Raw genomic sequence first — 15,878 nt, forward strand, 5'->3', positions numbered from 1 at the left:
ATTAATAGACATATGGCAGCGAGTGTAACTTCTGACACCCGCTGCGATCTGTCTATTAATGCAGGTACTACAGCTCCCAGCATGGAGCAGAGTGTACTCCATGTTGGGAGTGGTAGTACTTGTAGTAAAGGAAAGATCACTGCAGGTATCACTCCTGACACCCGCTGCGATCCTCCAGTATAATGTATGAATGCGGCGGCTGCTCTTCTATGGTCCCCTGCACGGCCGTATATATACACATATTCCTATTTCTCTCAGAGAGCTGTGATTGGCTGGAACCATCTGGCCAATCACAGCTCTGCGGGAAATATGAATATGTGTACATATACGTGAGTGCAGGGGACCATAGAAGAGCAGCTGCCGCATCTATACATTATACAAGATGATCGCAAGGGACCCCTGCAATCTGTCAATTAGTACAGGTAACTACTACTCCCATCATGGAAGAGTGTGTTCCATGCTGGGAGTAGTAGTACTACCTAAAAAATGTTTAAAAAAAAGTGAAAAACACGCACACACTACATTTTCATTATTGTCGGCTCCATTTTTAGTGCTTTACCCGCTCACATAAATTGATCCCTGTTTAAAAATGAATAAACATTTCATAATAAAAAAGATACATTTCGTTAGATACAATTTTTTTCATCACCACTGTATCTTTTTTATTATCATTTTTTTATGATACCCTGCAAAATTTTAATAAAAAAGGTATCTCCATTATTTATTAGGATCGCTAAAGTCCAAAAAAAGACTAAAAAGATTTACCGAATGTACCCGAATACCGAATGTATCCGAAAAAAACAACACGAATACCCGAATACCGAATGTATCCGAAAAATCTAAACCGAAAATATTGCCGAACCGAAATTTTTTTCCAAAACGAAAAAACGAAACGAAATTAAACGAAAATTTTTCTAGTGCACAAGTCTAGCGACAGACACACACACAAACACAGAGACACACACACTCACAGACAGAGAGACACACACACACACACACTCACAGACAGAGAGACACACACAGGGGCGGACATATCGCCTGTGCAGCCGGTTCAGCTGCACAGGGGCCCAGCGTGAGAGGGGGCCGCTGCCCTCTCCAGGTCCGGCCCCAGAGGCGAGCATTAGACCACCGCATACTCCCCGACCACAGCAAGTTTGACAGCACCCAGATGGACGCTGCGTTCAACCACCCCTGCAGCCAGTGGCGTCTCTAGGGGGGGCACGGGGGGCACGGCCCCCCCCCTACATCATGATTGCCCCCCCTTTTGCCCCCCCCCCTAGCAGCAGTATGTCACTAGCAGCTCTCATGGCCATCAGGGGGGTACAGCTAGTTCACCAGTAAGGGGCCCGAGCCCCCGCTGCACCCCCGCCCCCCGGAGCCATCTACTCCGCATCCTTTTTTTAAATAAATCTTCAGCCTGCAGCCCTGTCACCACGCAGGGGCTGCGCTATGCAGACTGGGAAGAGCAGACAGGAAGCTCCTCCCCCTCTCTCACTCCCCTGTATACTGGACCTTGTGGAGCAGGCCCGCTGTGTGTATACAGGCCCGGACACCACCAGTATGGAAGACTTACCTGCCCAGTGCCCACTGCTCATGCTGCCCTTTTAAAGTAAGTAACTTGCTTGGGGGAGAGGGGGAAAGTTGTAGGAGACAGTGGGAGATAGTTCAGTGTTTCCCAACCAGAGGGCCTCCTGCTGTTACAAAACTACAACTCCCAGCATTCCTTTGGCTTTATGAGCATACTGGGAGTTGTAGTTTTGCAACAGCTGGAGGCCCCCAGGTTGGGAAACTCTGATCTATCTATCTATCAATCATCTATCTATCTATCTCTCATCTATCTATTATCTATCTATCTATCTATCTATCTATTTATCTATCTCATATCTATCTATCTCATATCTATCTCCTATCTATCTCATATCTATCTATCTATATCATATCTATCTATCTCATATCTATATATCTATCCATCTATCTATGTATCTATCTTTCTATTTATCTATCTATCTCTCATATCTATCTCAGATAGATGAGAGATAGATGAAAGATAGACAGATATGAGAGATAGATGATATATAGATAGATAGATAGAAAGATAGATAAATAGATGACAGATAGATGATAGATATGATATAGATAGATAGGATATAGAAAGATAGATAGATAGATAGATAGATAAAGAACAATACGATGCAGCACGCCACAAGTTTGCAGAAAATGGTGGTTTATTCCATCATGTGCATAGTCTATGCACATGATGGAATAAACCACCATTTTCTGCAAACTTGTGGCGTGCTGCATCATATTGTTCTTTGTCCCGACTGAGGAACCAGTGGACCCAGGTTCCAAGTATGCGGGCACCCCGACTTCTATCTAATTTCTGGATTTTGGTTGTGCCGTTTTTATTTGTTTTAGATAGATAGTATCTATCTATCTATCATCTATTTATCTATCTTTCTATCTATATATCCATCTATTTATGTATCTATCTATCTCTCATATCTATTTATCTTTCATCTATCTATCTCTCATCTATCTGAAATAGATATGAGATAGATAGATAAATAGAAAAATAGATACATAAATAGATAGATGGATATAGATAGATGGATGAATAGATAGATAGATAGGAGATAGATGGATAGATAAATAGATAGATAGATGATTGATAGATAGAACAGTGTTTCCCAACCAGGGGGCCTCCAGCTGTTGCAAAACTACAACTCCCAGTATGCTCATAAAGCCAAAGACATGCTGGGAGTTGTCGTTTTGGAATAGCTAGAAGCCCCCTGGCTGGGATACACTGATCTATCTATCTATCTATCTATCTATCTATCTATCTATCTATCTATCTATCTATCTCATATCTATCTATCTCTCATATCTATTATCTATCTATCAATCACATGTCTATCATCTATCTATCTATCTCATATCTATCTATCTATCTATCATCTATCTCATATCTATTATCTATCTATCTATCTCATATCTATTATCTATCTCATATCTATCTATCATCTATCTATCTCATATCTATTATCTATCTATCTATCTATCATCTATCTATCTATCTATCTATCTATCACATGTCTATCATCTATCTATCTATCTCATATCTATCTATCTATCATCTATCTATCTTGTATCTATTATCTATCTATCTATCTATCTATCTATCTATCTATATATCATCTATCTCATATCTATTATCTATCTATCTCATATCTATTATCTATCTCATATCTATCTATCATCTATCTATCTCATATCTATTATCTATCTATCTATCTATCTATCTATCATCTATCTATCTATCTATCTATCTATCTATCTATCTATCACATGTCTATCATCTATCTATCTATCTCATATCTATCTATCATCTATCTATCTTATATCTATTATCTATCTATCTATCTATCTATCTATCTATCTATATATCATCTATCTCATATCTATTATCTATCTATCTCATATCTATTATCTATCTCATATCTATCTATCATCTATCTCATATCTATTATCTATCTATCTATCTATCTATCATCTATCTATCTATCTATCTATCTATCACATGTCTATCATCTATCTATCTATCTATCTCATATCTATCTATCATCTATCTATCTTATATTTATTATCTATCTATCTATCTATCTATATATCATCTATCTATCTATCTACAAAACTAAAGATCCAGCGGCACTCCCAGATAAGGTGCAAAAACAAAGTGTTTTATTCCCCCATGTATGTGTGACGTTTCGATAGCATCCCGCCATCTTTATCATACGTACAGTTGTACATTCTGCAGTCTCTGTGACATCACTGTGCTTCATAATAAACTGTGACATCACTGTGCTTCATAATAAACTGTGACATCATTGTGCTTCATAATAAACTGACATCACTGTGCTTCATGCTGTAATTTGATGTCACTGTGTATAACAACCCTGTAGTGACATCACAGTTTATTATTCTTGAATGCTGACTTCACTGTGTATATTTTCCCGGTACAATGACATCACTGTATAGTTACCCTCTACTGTGACAACACTGCGTTTATTAACCTTGTAGTGGCAAAACTGTTTATTGTCCCTGTACAGAGACATTACTGTTTATATTAACTCTGAACTGTGATGTCATTGTGCATATTTACCCTGTATTGTCACTCGCAGTGCAAGGTAAATATGTGACATTAGGGTATACAGGCTTAATATATACAGTGATGTCACAGTGCAGTGTAAGTATCAACAGTGATGTTGCAGTATAGAGATAACACACAGTGATGTTATAGTTTAGAGATAATATAGACAGTGATGTCACAGTACAGGGATAATATACACAGTGATGTCACAGTACAGGGATAATATACACAGTGATGTCACAGTACAGGGATAATACACAGTGATGTCACAGTACAGGGATAATACACAGTGATGTGACAGTACAGGGATAATACACAGTGATGTCACAGTACAGGGATAATACACAGTGATGTCACAATACAGAGATAATACACAGTGATGTCACAGTACAGGGATAATACACACAGTGATGTCACAGTACAGGGATAATACACACAGTGATGTCACAGTACAGGGATAATACACACAGTGATGTCACAGTACATGTATAATACACAGTGATGTCACAGTACAGGGATAATACACACAGTGATGTCACAGTACAGGGATAATACACACAGTGATGTCACAGTACAGAGATAATACACACAGTGATGTCACAGTACAGAGATAATACACACAGTGATTTCACAGTACAGGGATAATACACAGTGATGTCACAGTACAGAGATAATACACACAGTGATTTCACAGTACAGGGATAATACACAGTGATGTCACAGTACAGAGATAATACACACAGTGATGTCACAGTACAGGGAGGGATAATATACACAGTGATGTGATAGTACAGGGATAACACAATGACGTCACAGTACAGAGATAATACACAGTGATGTCACAGTACAGGGATAATACACAGTGACATTACAGTACAGGGATAATACACACAGTGATGTCACAGTACAGAGATAATACACACAGTGATGTCACAGTGCAGGAATAATACACAGTGACGTCACAGTACAGGAATAATACACAGTGATGTCACAGTACAGGGATAATACACAGTGATGTCACAGTACAGGGATAATATACACAGTGATGTCATAGTACAGGGATAATATACACACAGTGATGTCACAGTACAGGGAGGGATAATATACACAGTGATGTCATAGTACAGGGATAATACACAGTGACGTCACAGTACAGAGATAATACACAGTGATGTCACAGTACAGGGATAATACACAGTGATGTCACAGTACAGGGATAATACACAGTGATGTCACAGTACAGAGATAATACACACAGTGATGTCACAGTGCAGGAATAATACACAGTGATGTCACAGTACAGGAATAATACACAGTGATGTCACAGTACAGGGATACTATACACAGTGATGTCACAGTATAGGAATAATATACACACAGTGATGTCACAGTACAGGGATAATATACAAACAGTGATGTCACAGTACAGGGATAATACACAGTGATGTCACAGTACAGGGATAATACACAGTGATGTCACAGTACAGGGATAATACACAGTGATGTCACAGTACAGGGATAATACACAGTGATGTCACAGTACAGAGATAATACACAGTGATGTCACAGTACAGAGATAATACACAGTGATGTCACAGTACAGGGATAATACACACAGTGATGTCACAGTACAGGGACAATACACAGTGATGTCACAGTACAGTGATAATACACAGTGATGTCACAGTACAGGGATAATACACAGTGATGTCACAGTACAGAGATAATACACAGTGATGTCACAGTACAGGGATAATACACACAGTGATGTCACAGTACAGGGATAAAACACAGTGATGTCACAGTACAGGGACAATACACAGTGATGTCACAGTACAGAGATAATACACAAAGTGATGGCACAGTACAGAGATAATACACAGTGACGTCACAGTACAGGGATAATACACAGTGATGGCACAGTACAGAGATAATACACAGTGATGTCACAGTACAGGGATAATACACAGTGATGTCACAGTATAACCATCTCACAGCTGGACCACCATGTAATTTCAGCAGAAAATAAAGCAGGGCCTCATGTTCAAGTTTCGCCGAAGGCCTCACAAAGTCTAGAGCCGCCTCTGGTTGGCCCTACCATGGGACCCGGTGGGACCATAAGTCCCAAGTGGCACTTTTCAGGGGTGGCATTTTGCTGCCCCCCTTTTTTTGTGCCTAGTAGGTTCATGGTAGGGTTGGCGCCGCCGCTGCTCACTGTTCTAAAGCAGCTGCGGGGTATAATAGCACAGCGGGCACTTTAGACAGTGAGTCTGCCTCCGGCCGACCGGGGTCTGACGAGGGACGTCGCACAAGTGACGTACTTCTGCAGACCTGCTCAGGAGGACGTCAGTGACGTCACTCGTCAGGCCGCCGCCGGAGAGGAGAAGCGCTGTGCAGGGCAGTTAAGTGTGTCTGTGTGTGTGTCTGTGTCTCTGTGTGTTTGCGTGGGGGCTATGGCTACCTAATGTGGGGAAACTATGTTACCTAATGTGTGGAATCTGTGCTACCTAATGTGGGGAATCTGTGCTACCCAATGTGGGGAAACTATGGTACCTAATGTGGGGAATCTGTGCTACCTAATGTGGGGAATCTGTGCTACCTAATGTGGGGAAACTGCTACCTAATGTGGGGAAACTATGTTACCTAATGTGGGGAATCTTTGCTACCTAATGTGGGGAAACTATGCTACCTAATGTGGGGAAACTATGCTACCTAATGTGGGAAAACTATGCTACCTAATGTGGGGAAACTATGCTACTTAATGTGGGGAAACTATGTTACCCAATGTGGGGAATCTGTGCTACCTAATGTGGGGAAACTATGCTACCTAATGTGGGGAATCTATGCTACCTAATGTGGGGAATCTATGCTACCTAATGTGGGGAAACTATGCTACCTAATGTGGGGAAACTATGCTACCTAATGTGGGGAAACTATGCTACCTAATGTGGGGAAACTATGCTACCTAATGTGGGGAAACTATGTTACCCAATGTGGGGAATCTGTGCTACCTAATGTGGGGAAACTATGCTACCTAATGTGGGGAATCTATGCTACCTAATGTGGGGAATCTATGCTACCTAACGTGGGAAAGCTATGCTACCTAATGTGGGGGGCTTGAATGAGCTGCGGCATATGGGAGCCCTTAATAAATAATTAGATACTTATACAGGGGGGGGGTCTTCCCGAGCAAGTGACATATGGGGGTCCACCTGAGTAGGTGACACATGGAGGGGGGGGTCCTGAACAATTGATGTTTTTTTTTTTTGGGGGGGGGGGGCAGGCACATTCTTTGCACAAGGGCCCTCTGCTGTCTGTGTCCGCCCCTGGACACACACACACACAGAAAGTCACACACAGACAGTCACACACAGTCACACACACACAGAGTCACCCACAGTCACACACACACACATAGAGTCACACAGAGTCACACACACACAGAGTCACACACACACAGACAGAGACACACAAACAGAGATAGAGTGAGACAGACACACACTCACTCACCCAACCAGCGCAGCGCTCCTTCTCTCGGGGCGCTCTGCGAGTGACGTCACGTCCTCCTGCACGGCCCTGCAGAGGCACGTCGGGCCGGCGCAACAGAAGGCATGGGGGCGCAGGCCGGTTCACTGTGCAGGTGACGGGGGGGGGGATGGTCCTACTAGTAGGGAGACAGCGCAAGTGAGGACGGGGGGGGGGTGCTAGTACAGAGACAGCGCAAGTGAGGACGGGGGGGGGGGGGGGAGTGCTGCTAGTTCGGAGACAGCGCAACTGAGGACCGGGGGCGTACCTAGTGTCACCCCATCAGGATGGTGTCACCCGGTGCGGGCTGCACCCCCCGCACACCGGTCGCAACGCCACTGCCCCCTACTCACTTAGACGCCAGGATGGGCTGAGGGCCCTTTACAATCAGCACAGGGGCTGCTACTATTTACCCAGGGCATTACTTACCTGGTGGAGCTACCTATTGGAGGCGTGACCTACCTGGAGGAACTACCCACTGATGGTACTTCCTATTAGGACATAACCTACCTGGGGGCACTACCTACTGATGGCACTTCCTACTTGGACATTACCTACCTGGGGGGGGGGCACTATTTCCTGGGAGTATTATTTACTCAGGGGCATTACCTACCGGGAGGAATAACTTACTACCTACTGGGGGCATTGTCTATTACATACCTGCAGGGGGCATTAAGTACAACTTATCTAGCTGAATGACCTACTGCCTACCTACTGGGACATAAACTATCTGGGAGCATTACTGAGGGAATTACCTACAAGGAGCAATATCAACCTACTGGTGGGGTTCTACTTTAACCCCTTAAGTACACATAACGTACTGGAACGTCATGTGTCCGTTATAGAACGTCATGTGTCCGTTATAGATCGAGGCGTGGCCCGGCCTCTAACAACGGCCGGGACCCGTGGCTACGCCCTGCATCCCGAGTCCTTAAGGACCGAGGGCGTATCCATACGCCCGTGGGAATTCCGGCCCCCACCGCTAGCCGGTTGGGGACCGGAGCCGGATGCCTGCTGAAATCGTTCAGCAGGCATCCCGGCATATCGCCCAGGGTGGTCATTATGCCCCCCCATGTCGGCGATTGCCGCAGATCGCTGGACAATTCAGTCCAGCGATCTGCGGCGATTCCGGGTCAATCGGGTCTCCAGCCAGAGCCTGCAGGGGTGAGGTGGCACTGGTGCCACCTCACGATCGCCCTGATTCGTCGGCCGGATTACCGGCCGACCAATCAGGGCGCCTGCTGCGGGTGTCACTCCCGCACCCGCTCCTCCCCTCTGGAGGACGTGAGCGGGTGCGGGACGTGCACCCCGGGTGCTGGGGACCCCGATCACCGGCGTTAATGTTGGGATCGGGGCCCCAGGAGCAGCGGCGGCGGCGGGACTGACCTGCAGTGTCTGGATCGTTGGAGGTGAGTGACAGCCTCCTGCTGTTGCTTAGCAACAGCTCCCAGCATGCAAAAAGGGCATGCTGGGAGCTGTAGTTATGCAACAGCAGGAGGCAGACCACCACAACTCCCAGCATTCCCTTATGGGCATGCTGGGACTTATGGTTTTGCAACAGCTGGAGGCACATTCTTTCTATGGAAAAGTGTACCTTCAGCTGTTGTATAACTACAACTCCCAGCTTGCACAAACAGCTAAAGTGCATGCTGGGAGTTGTAGTGGTGCATCTGCTGGTTGCATAACTACAACTCCCAGCATGCCCGTTGGCTGTCGGTGACTGCTGAGAGTTGTAGTTTTGCAACAGCTGAAGGCACACTGGTTGTGAAACTCAGAGTTTTTTTTTACCTAACTCAGTGTTTCACGACCGGTGTGCCTCCAGCTGTTGCAAACTACAACTCTCAGCAGTCACCGTACACCATGCACCGTACATGCTGGGAGTTGTAGTTTTGCAACAGCTGGAGGCACACTGGTTGTGAAACACTGAGTTAGGTCACAAACTCAGTGATACATAACCAGTGTGCCTACAGTTGTTGCAAAACTGCAACTCTCAGCAGTCACCGACAGCCAACGGGCATGCTGGGAGTTGTAGTTATGCAACAGCTGGATGTCCCCCCCAATGTGAACGTACAGGGTACACTCACATGGGCGGAGGATTACAGTAAGTATCTGGCTGCAAATTTGAGCTGCCGCAAACTTTCTGCTGCAGCTCAAATTGCCAGCGAGAAACTACTGTGAACCCCCGCCCGTGCGACTGTACCCTAAAAACACTACACTAACACAAAAAATAAAATAAAAAGTAAAAAACACTACATATACATATACCCCTACACAGCCCCCCTCCCCTCCCCAATAAAAATGAAAAACGTTTGGTACGCCACTGTTTCCAGAACGGAGCCTCCCGCTGTTGCAAAACAACTCCCAGTATTGTCGGACATCCGTTGACTGTCCAGGCATGCTGGGAGTTTTGCAACAGCTGGAGGCCCCCTGTTTGGGAATCACTGGCGTAGAATACCCCTATGTCCACCCCTATGCAAGTCCCTAATCTAGGCCTCAAATGAGCATGGCGCTCTCACTTTGGAGCCCTGTCGTATTTCAAGGCAACAGTTTAGGGTCACATATGGGGTATCGCCGTACTCGGGAGAAATTGTGTTACAAATTTTGGGGGGTATTTTCTGCTTTTACACTTTTTAAAAATGAAAAATTTTTGGGAAAACAAGCATTTTAGGTAAAAAAAAAATTTTTTTTACATATGCAAAAGTCGTGAAACACCTGTGGGGTATAAAGGTTCACTTAACCCCTTGTTACGTTCCCCGAGGGGTCTAGTTTCCAAAATGGTATGCCATGTGGGGGTTTTTCTGCTGTCCTGGCACCATAGGGGCTTCCTAAATGCGGCATGCCCCCAGAGCAAAATTTGCTTTCAAAAAGCCAAATGTGACTCCTTCTCTTCCGAGACCTGTAGTGCGCCAGCAGAGCACTTTTCACCCCCATATGGGGTGTTTTCTGAATCGGGAGAAATTGGGCTTCAAATTTTTAGGGGTATTTTCTGCTATTACCCTTTTTAAAAATAAAACATTTTTGGGGAAACAAGCATTTTAGGTAAAATTATTATTATTTTTTTTTACATTTGCAAAAGTCGTGAAACACCTGTGGGGTATTAAGGTTCACTTTATCCCATGTTACATTCCCCGAGGGGTCTAGTTTCCAAAATGGTATGCCATGTGGGTTTTTTTTTGCTGTTCTGGCACCATAAGGGCTTCCTAAAGGTAACATGCCCCCCAAAAACCATTTCAGAAAAACGTACTCTCCAAAATCCCCTTGTCGCTCCTTCCCTTCTGAGCCCTCTACTGGGCCCGCCGAACACTTTTCATAGACATATGAGGTATGTGCTTACTCGAGAGAAATTGGGCTACAAATACAAGTAAACATTTTGTCCTTTTACCCCTTGTAAAAATTCAAAAATTGGGTCTACAAGAACATGTAAGTGTAAAAAATGAAGATTGTGAATTTTCTCCTTCACTTTGCTGCTATTCGTGTGAACCACCTTAAGGGTTAAAACGCTGACTGAATGTCATTTTGAATACTTTGGGGGGGTCTAGTTTTTATAATGGGGTCATTTATGGGGTATTTCTAATATGAAGACCCTTCAAATCCACTTCAAACCTGAACTGGTCCCTGAAAAATACTGAGTTTGAAAATTTTGTGAAAAATCGGAAAATTGCTGCTGACCGTTGAAGCCCTCTGGTGTCTTCCAAAAGTAAAAACACGTCAATTTTATGATGCAAACATAAAGTAGACATATTGTATATGTGAACCAAAAAAAATTTATTCGTAATATCCATTTTCCTTACAAGCAGAGAGCTTCAAAGTTAGAAAAATGCAAAATTTTTAAAATTTTTCATCAAATTTACGGATTTTTCACCAAGAAAGGATGCAAGTATCGACAAAAATTTACCACTAAGTTAAAGTAGAATATGTCACGAAAAAACAATCTCGGAATCAGAATGATAACTAAAAGCATCCCAGAGTTATTAATGTTTAAAGTGACAGTGGTCAGATGTGCAAAAAACGCTCCGGTCCTTAAGGCCAAAATGGGCTCCGTCCTGAAGGGGTTAAAAGTTTGAATCACCCCCCTATTCCCATCAAAAAAAAAACACAGTGTAAATAAAAATAAACATATATGGTATCGCCACGTGCGGAAATGTCCGAATTATAAAAATATATTGTTAATTAAACCGCACGGTCAATGGTGTACGCGCAAAAAAATTCCAAAGTCCAAAATAGTGCATTTTTGGTCACTTTTTATATCATGAAAAAATGAATAAAAAGCGATCAATAAGGCCTATCAATGCAAAAATGGTACCGATAAAAACTTCAGATCACGGCGCAAAAAAATGAGCCCTCATACCGCCCCATACGCGGAAAAATAAAATAGTTATAGGGGTCAGAAAATGACTATTTTAAACATGTCGGGTTTGCAATAGTAAATGAGGGCCAATGTGTAAATAAAGAGAGGTGTATAACTACTATATAGCCTGATCCCAAAGAATACAACTGTCATCAATATTTAAGGGGTACGGACTATTTACCAAGCGAATAACCTGCAAGTCCCATTCTTGTGCTTTTATACTTAACCCTTTAATTTATTTATTTATCCAGGATATCACGCTCTCTTCTTTACCACACACTGCCACCTGGCATCAGGGACAGTTACACATCTATGCATACATAGAGGTAAGTACAACGTTGTGTAAGTGCATTACATTGTAGATCTACTTGTAGGTATACCCGGGCACTACAGCTCATTATACACGTATTCATTTTATTTTATCTAGACCATCGACACATTGAGGATTATTACCACTATCTGCAGATTACATCAACATTCAACAATAAAAGTATCTCTATTGTTTAACCCTTTCAGCGCTGGGATATGTTTATTTAAATATATATATTTTTATACACACACTCTACTGTAGAGACCCTGCTCAGGTTTCAGTTTGCGGCCCAATTTCCTGCCACAGGGTGTGGATTAAAGTTGCTCGTGATGCGATAGCTACACAGCACTTAGCATGACTGGAAGCCAACAATGAGTTAAGTGTATGCAGAAGAGTCCTTGCTCAGCTACTACTTTTTACTGACAAGAAAAATTCTTCTCATTGGAGCAGGAAGCAGGATTTTGGAGATAACTGGAAAATGAGTTCTGACTAGGCCTAAACTCCTCTCACTTGGGACCTAGCAGAGATATGAGACAATCAGGTTCAAGTCCTCTAGCCTGTTCAGGACGTAGGGCGTATGCATACGCCCTGCATCCCGAGTCCTTTAGGACGTAGGGCGTATGGATACGCCCGTGGGAATTCCGGTCCCCACCGCTAGCCAGTTGGGGACCGGACTGGGATGCCTGCTGAAATCATTCAGCAGGCATCCCGGCACATCGCCGAGGGGGGTCCTGAGACACCCCCATGTTGGCGATCGGAAAAAATGACATGTCAATTCAGACATGCGATTTTCTCCTATTTCGGGATGATCGGGTCTCTAGTGACCCCATCACGCGGAAAATAGGGATGATCAGAGCTGTCAGTGACAGCCCCGATCATCCTGAAGGATAGGAGCGAGGTTTCAGCGCTGCAATCTCCTCCTGTCCCCTGCCATTAGTCAGAAATGAGTTCTGACCAATGGCAGTGCACGACAGGGGGTTGCCATGGAAACCCCCCGCTCTGCCCACCCCTGGATGTCGGGCAGAACAGGGGGAGAAGATGGCGGCCTGTACCTGTGCAGAAGATGCCGTGCGGACTGCCGTTCATCGGTAGAGACAGCGGAGATCAGCGGCGCAGGTAGGGAAGTGACGGTGGGAGGGGGGAAAGAAAGGTGGCAGTAAAGCAATATTTACTGCTGCCCTTCTAGTGGTTGCTAAACTGCAACTCCCAGCATGCCCAGACAGCCAAAGGCTGTCTCGGCAAGCTGGGAGTTGTAGTTTTGCAACATCTGGAGGGTCACAGTTTGGAGACCACTTTTAAAGTGTTGCCCAAACGGTAGCCCTCCAGATGTTGCCAAACTACAACTCTCAGCATGCCTACACTGCCCAGGCATGCTGGGAGTTGTAGTTCTGTAACATATGTCCCTTCAGATTTTGCAATTTTCATGAAAATTTAGAAAATTGCTGCTATAGTTTGAAGTCCTCTAATTTTTTCAAAAAGTACAAATATGTCCATTTTATGATGCCAACATAAAGTAGACATATTGTATTTGTGAATCAATATAAAATGTATTTGGAATATCAATTTTCCTTATAAGCAGAGAGCTTCAAAGTTAGAAAAATGCTAAATTTTCAAAATTTTCATGACATTTTGGGATTTTTCACCAAGAAAGGATGCAAGTAACAACTTAAAGTTACCACTACCATAAAGTAGAATATGTCACGAAAAAACAATCTCAGAATCAGAATAATCGGTAAAAGCATCTCAGAGTTATTAATGCTTAAAGTGACGGTGGTCAGATTTGCGAAAAAGGGTCCTTAAGGTGAAAATGAGCTGCGTCCTTAAAGGAGTAGTCCAGTGGTGAACCCAGTGGTGAACAACTTATCCCCTATCCTAAGCATAGGGGATAAGTTGCAGATCGCGGGGGGTCCGACCGCTGGGGCCCCCTGCGATCTCCTGTACGGAGCCCCGACAGCCCGCGGGAAGGGGGCGTGTCAACCTCCGCACGAAGCGGCGGCCGACACGCCCCCTCAATACAACTCTATGGCAGAGCCGAAACGCTGCCTTCGGCAATCTCCGGCTCTGCCATAGAGATGTATTGAGGGGGCGTGTCAGCCGCCTCTTCGTGCGGAGGTCAACACCCGCTATCTGGCCGGAGAGCCTGGCCCCCGTACAGAGAGATCGCAGGGGGCCCCAGCGGTCGGACCCCCCGCGATCTCAAACTTATCCCCTATCCTTAGGATAGGGGATAAGTTTTTCACCACTGGACTACCCCTTTAAGGGGCTAGGGAGAAAGGGTTGGACTTAGGAGACTAGCAGTTTCTGCATAGAATCTAGCTAAGATGAGTCATGTGACCAAGGATCTATACATTCTTACACATACATATATGGCTCATAAGTAGGGGCAACAAAGAGTAAAATGTCAACTCTTTCACAGCCATAATACCTCAATGTATTCAGTAGTAGACTTATAAAAATAACATGTTATGTAAATGTGACTTATGATAATGTCCATATTATGATGGGCCTGCACCCAACTAAACATACAGGGGAAGATTTATAAAAACCTGTGCGGAGGAAAAGTTGACCAGTTGCCCATAGCAACCAATAAGATTGCTTCTTTCATTTTTAAATGGGCCTCTGAAAAATATAAGCAGCGATCTGATTGGTTGCTACTGGCAACTGGTCAACTTTTCCTCTGCACTGGTTTTGATAAATCTCCCCAACAATCCTTTATTTTTTCGAGATGAAATGTTTTCCCCATGTTGTATAAAATGAGGGCACACAACTCTTGGTACAACTTGGTACTAACTGCCAGGAGTGGTCCATATGAGCCGACCATTTTGAAAGTCAAAAGAAGCTCTGCAGCAGCTGCGTTGTGTAAGATAAATTATAGCCCCATGGTCTGAATATAATACGCTGCCTTATACTGTTTAAATGGTCATGGAAGATCATAAAGACCCTTTTGTGACTTCAAATATTCTTCTATTTTACAATAAGCCTTCATTATTTTATATATATATATATATATATATATATATATATATATATATATATAAGCTTTGTATTAGTTATTGCTTACAATTCAGTCTCCTATACAAGGAAGGAAACATAACATATGAGCAGTTGGATGAGGTCCCAGGTGACATGGAGTAGCACATATGCGGATTTACCTGTGTGGTGTCTATAAATGTAAATTATATATAGGAAATATACTGAGGAGCAGCTTTTGCATTAAGGACAGGCACTTCCATTAATAATTAGAGGGGATTGATGTCAGGGCCTACTATTGTAGAGGTTTCAGCAGGGATATTGGTTATTGATCCAAAATTATTGGGGAGATTTATCAATCATCCTAAAACCCTATTATATGTATGAATCCAGCAGATCATCTACATACAAAAGAGCTGGTTTGTGATTGGTTGGTCTTGATACAAGTGAGCTGGCCTGTGATTGGTCGGTCTGGCTTGGCACCTGCACGGTATGTTTGTCTGTTGTCCTGACAACCAACCACTCAGCTGGAGCGACCGCCAGAGGAGGAGCTATTCTGTGATTTCTGAGCCGTACAA

The 15,878-nt window shown here is 43.7% G+C and overlaps 1 protein-coding gene and 1 long non-coding RNA gene across 20 annotated transcripts in view; both read left to right on the forward strand.

The window, feature by feature from the left end:
- Positions 1 to 15,878, forward strand: part of LOC130340261 (golgin subfamily A member 6-like protein 22) — a 548,567-nt gene that overhangs the window by 162,180 nt on the left and 370,509 nt on the right. The window lies entirely within an intron of this gene.
- Positions 1,274 to 13,651, forward strand: LOC130340264 (uncharacterized). Its single transcript, XR_008880424.1, has 3 exons — positions 1,274 to 1,609; positions 12,272 to 12,346; positions 12,448 to 13,651. It is a non-coding gene; the product is annotated as an uncharacterized LOC130340264 (long non-coding RNA).

This window comes from Hyla sarda, unplaced genomic scaffold (assembly GCF_029499605.1).
Source record: "Hyla sarda isolate aHylSar1 unplaced genomic scaffold, aHylSar1.hap1 scaffold_58, whole genome shotgun sequence".
Lineage (NCBI taxonomy): Eukaryota > Metazoa > Chordata > Amphibia > Anura > Hylidae > Hyla > Hyla sarda.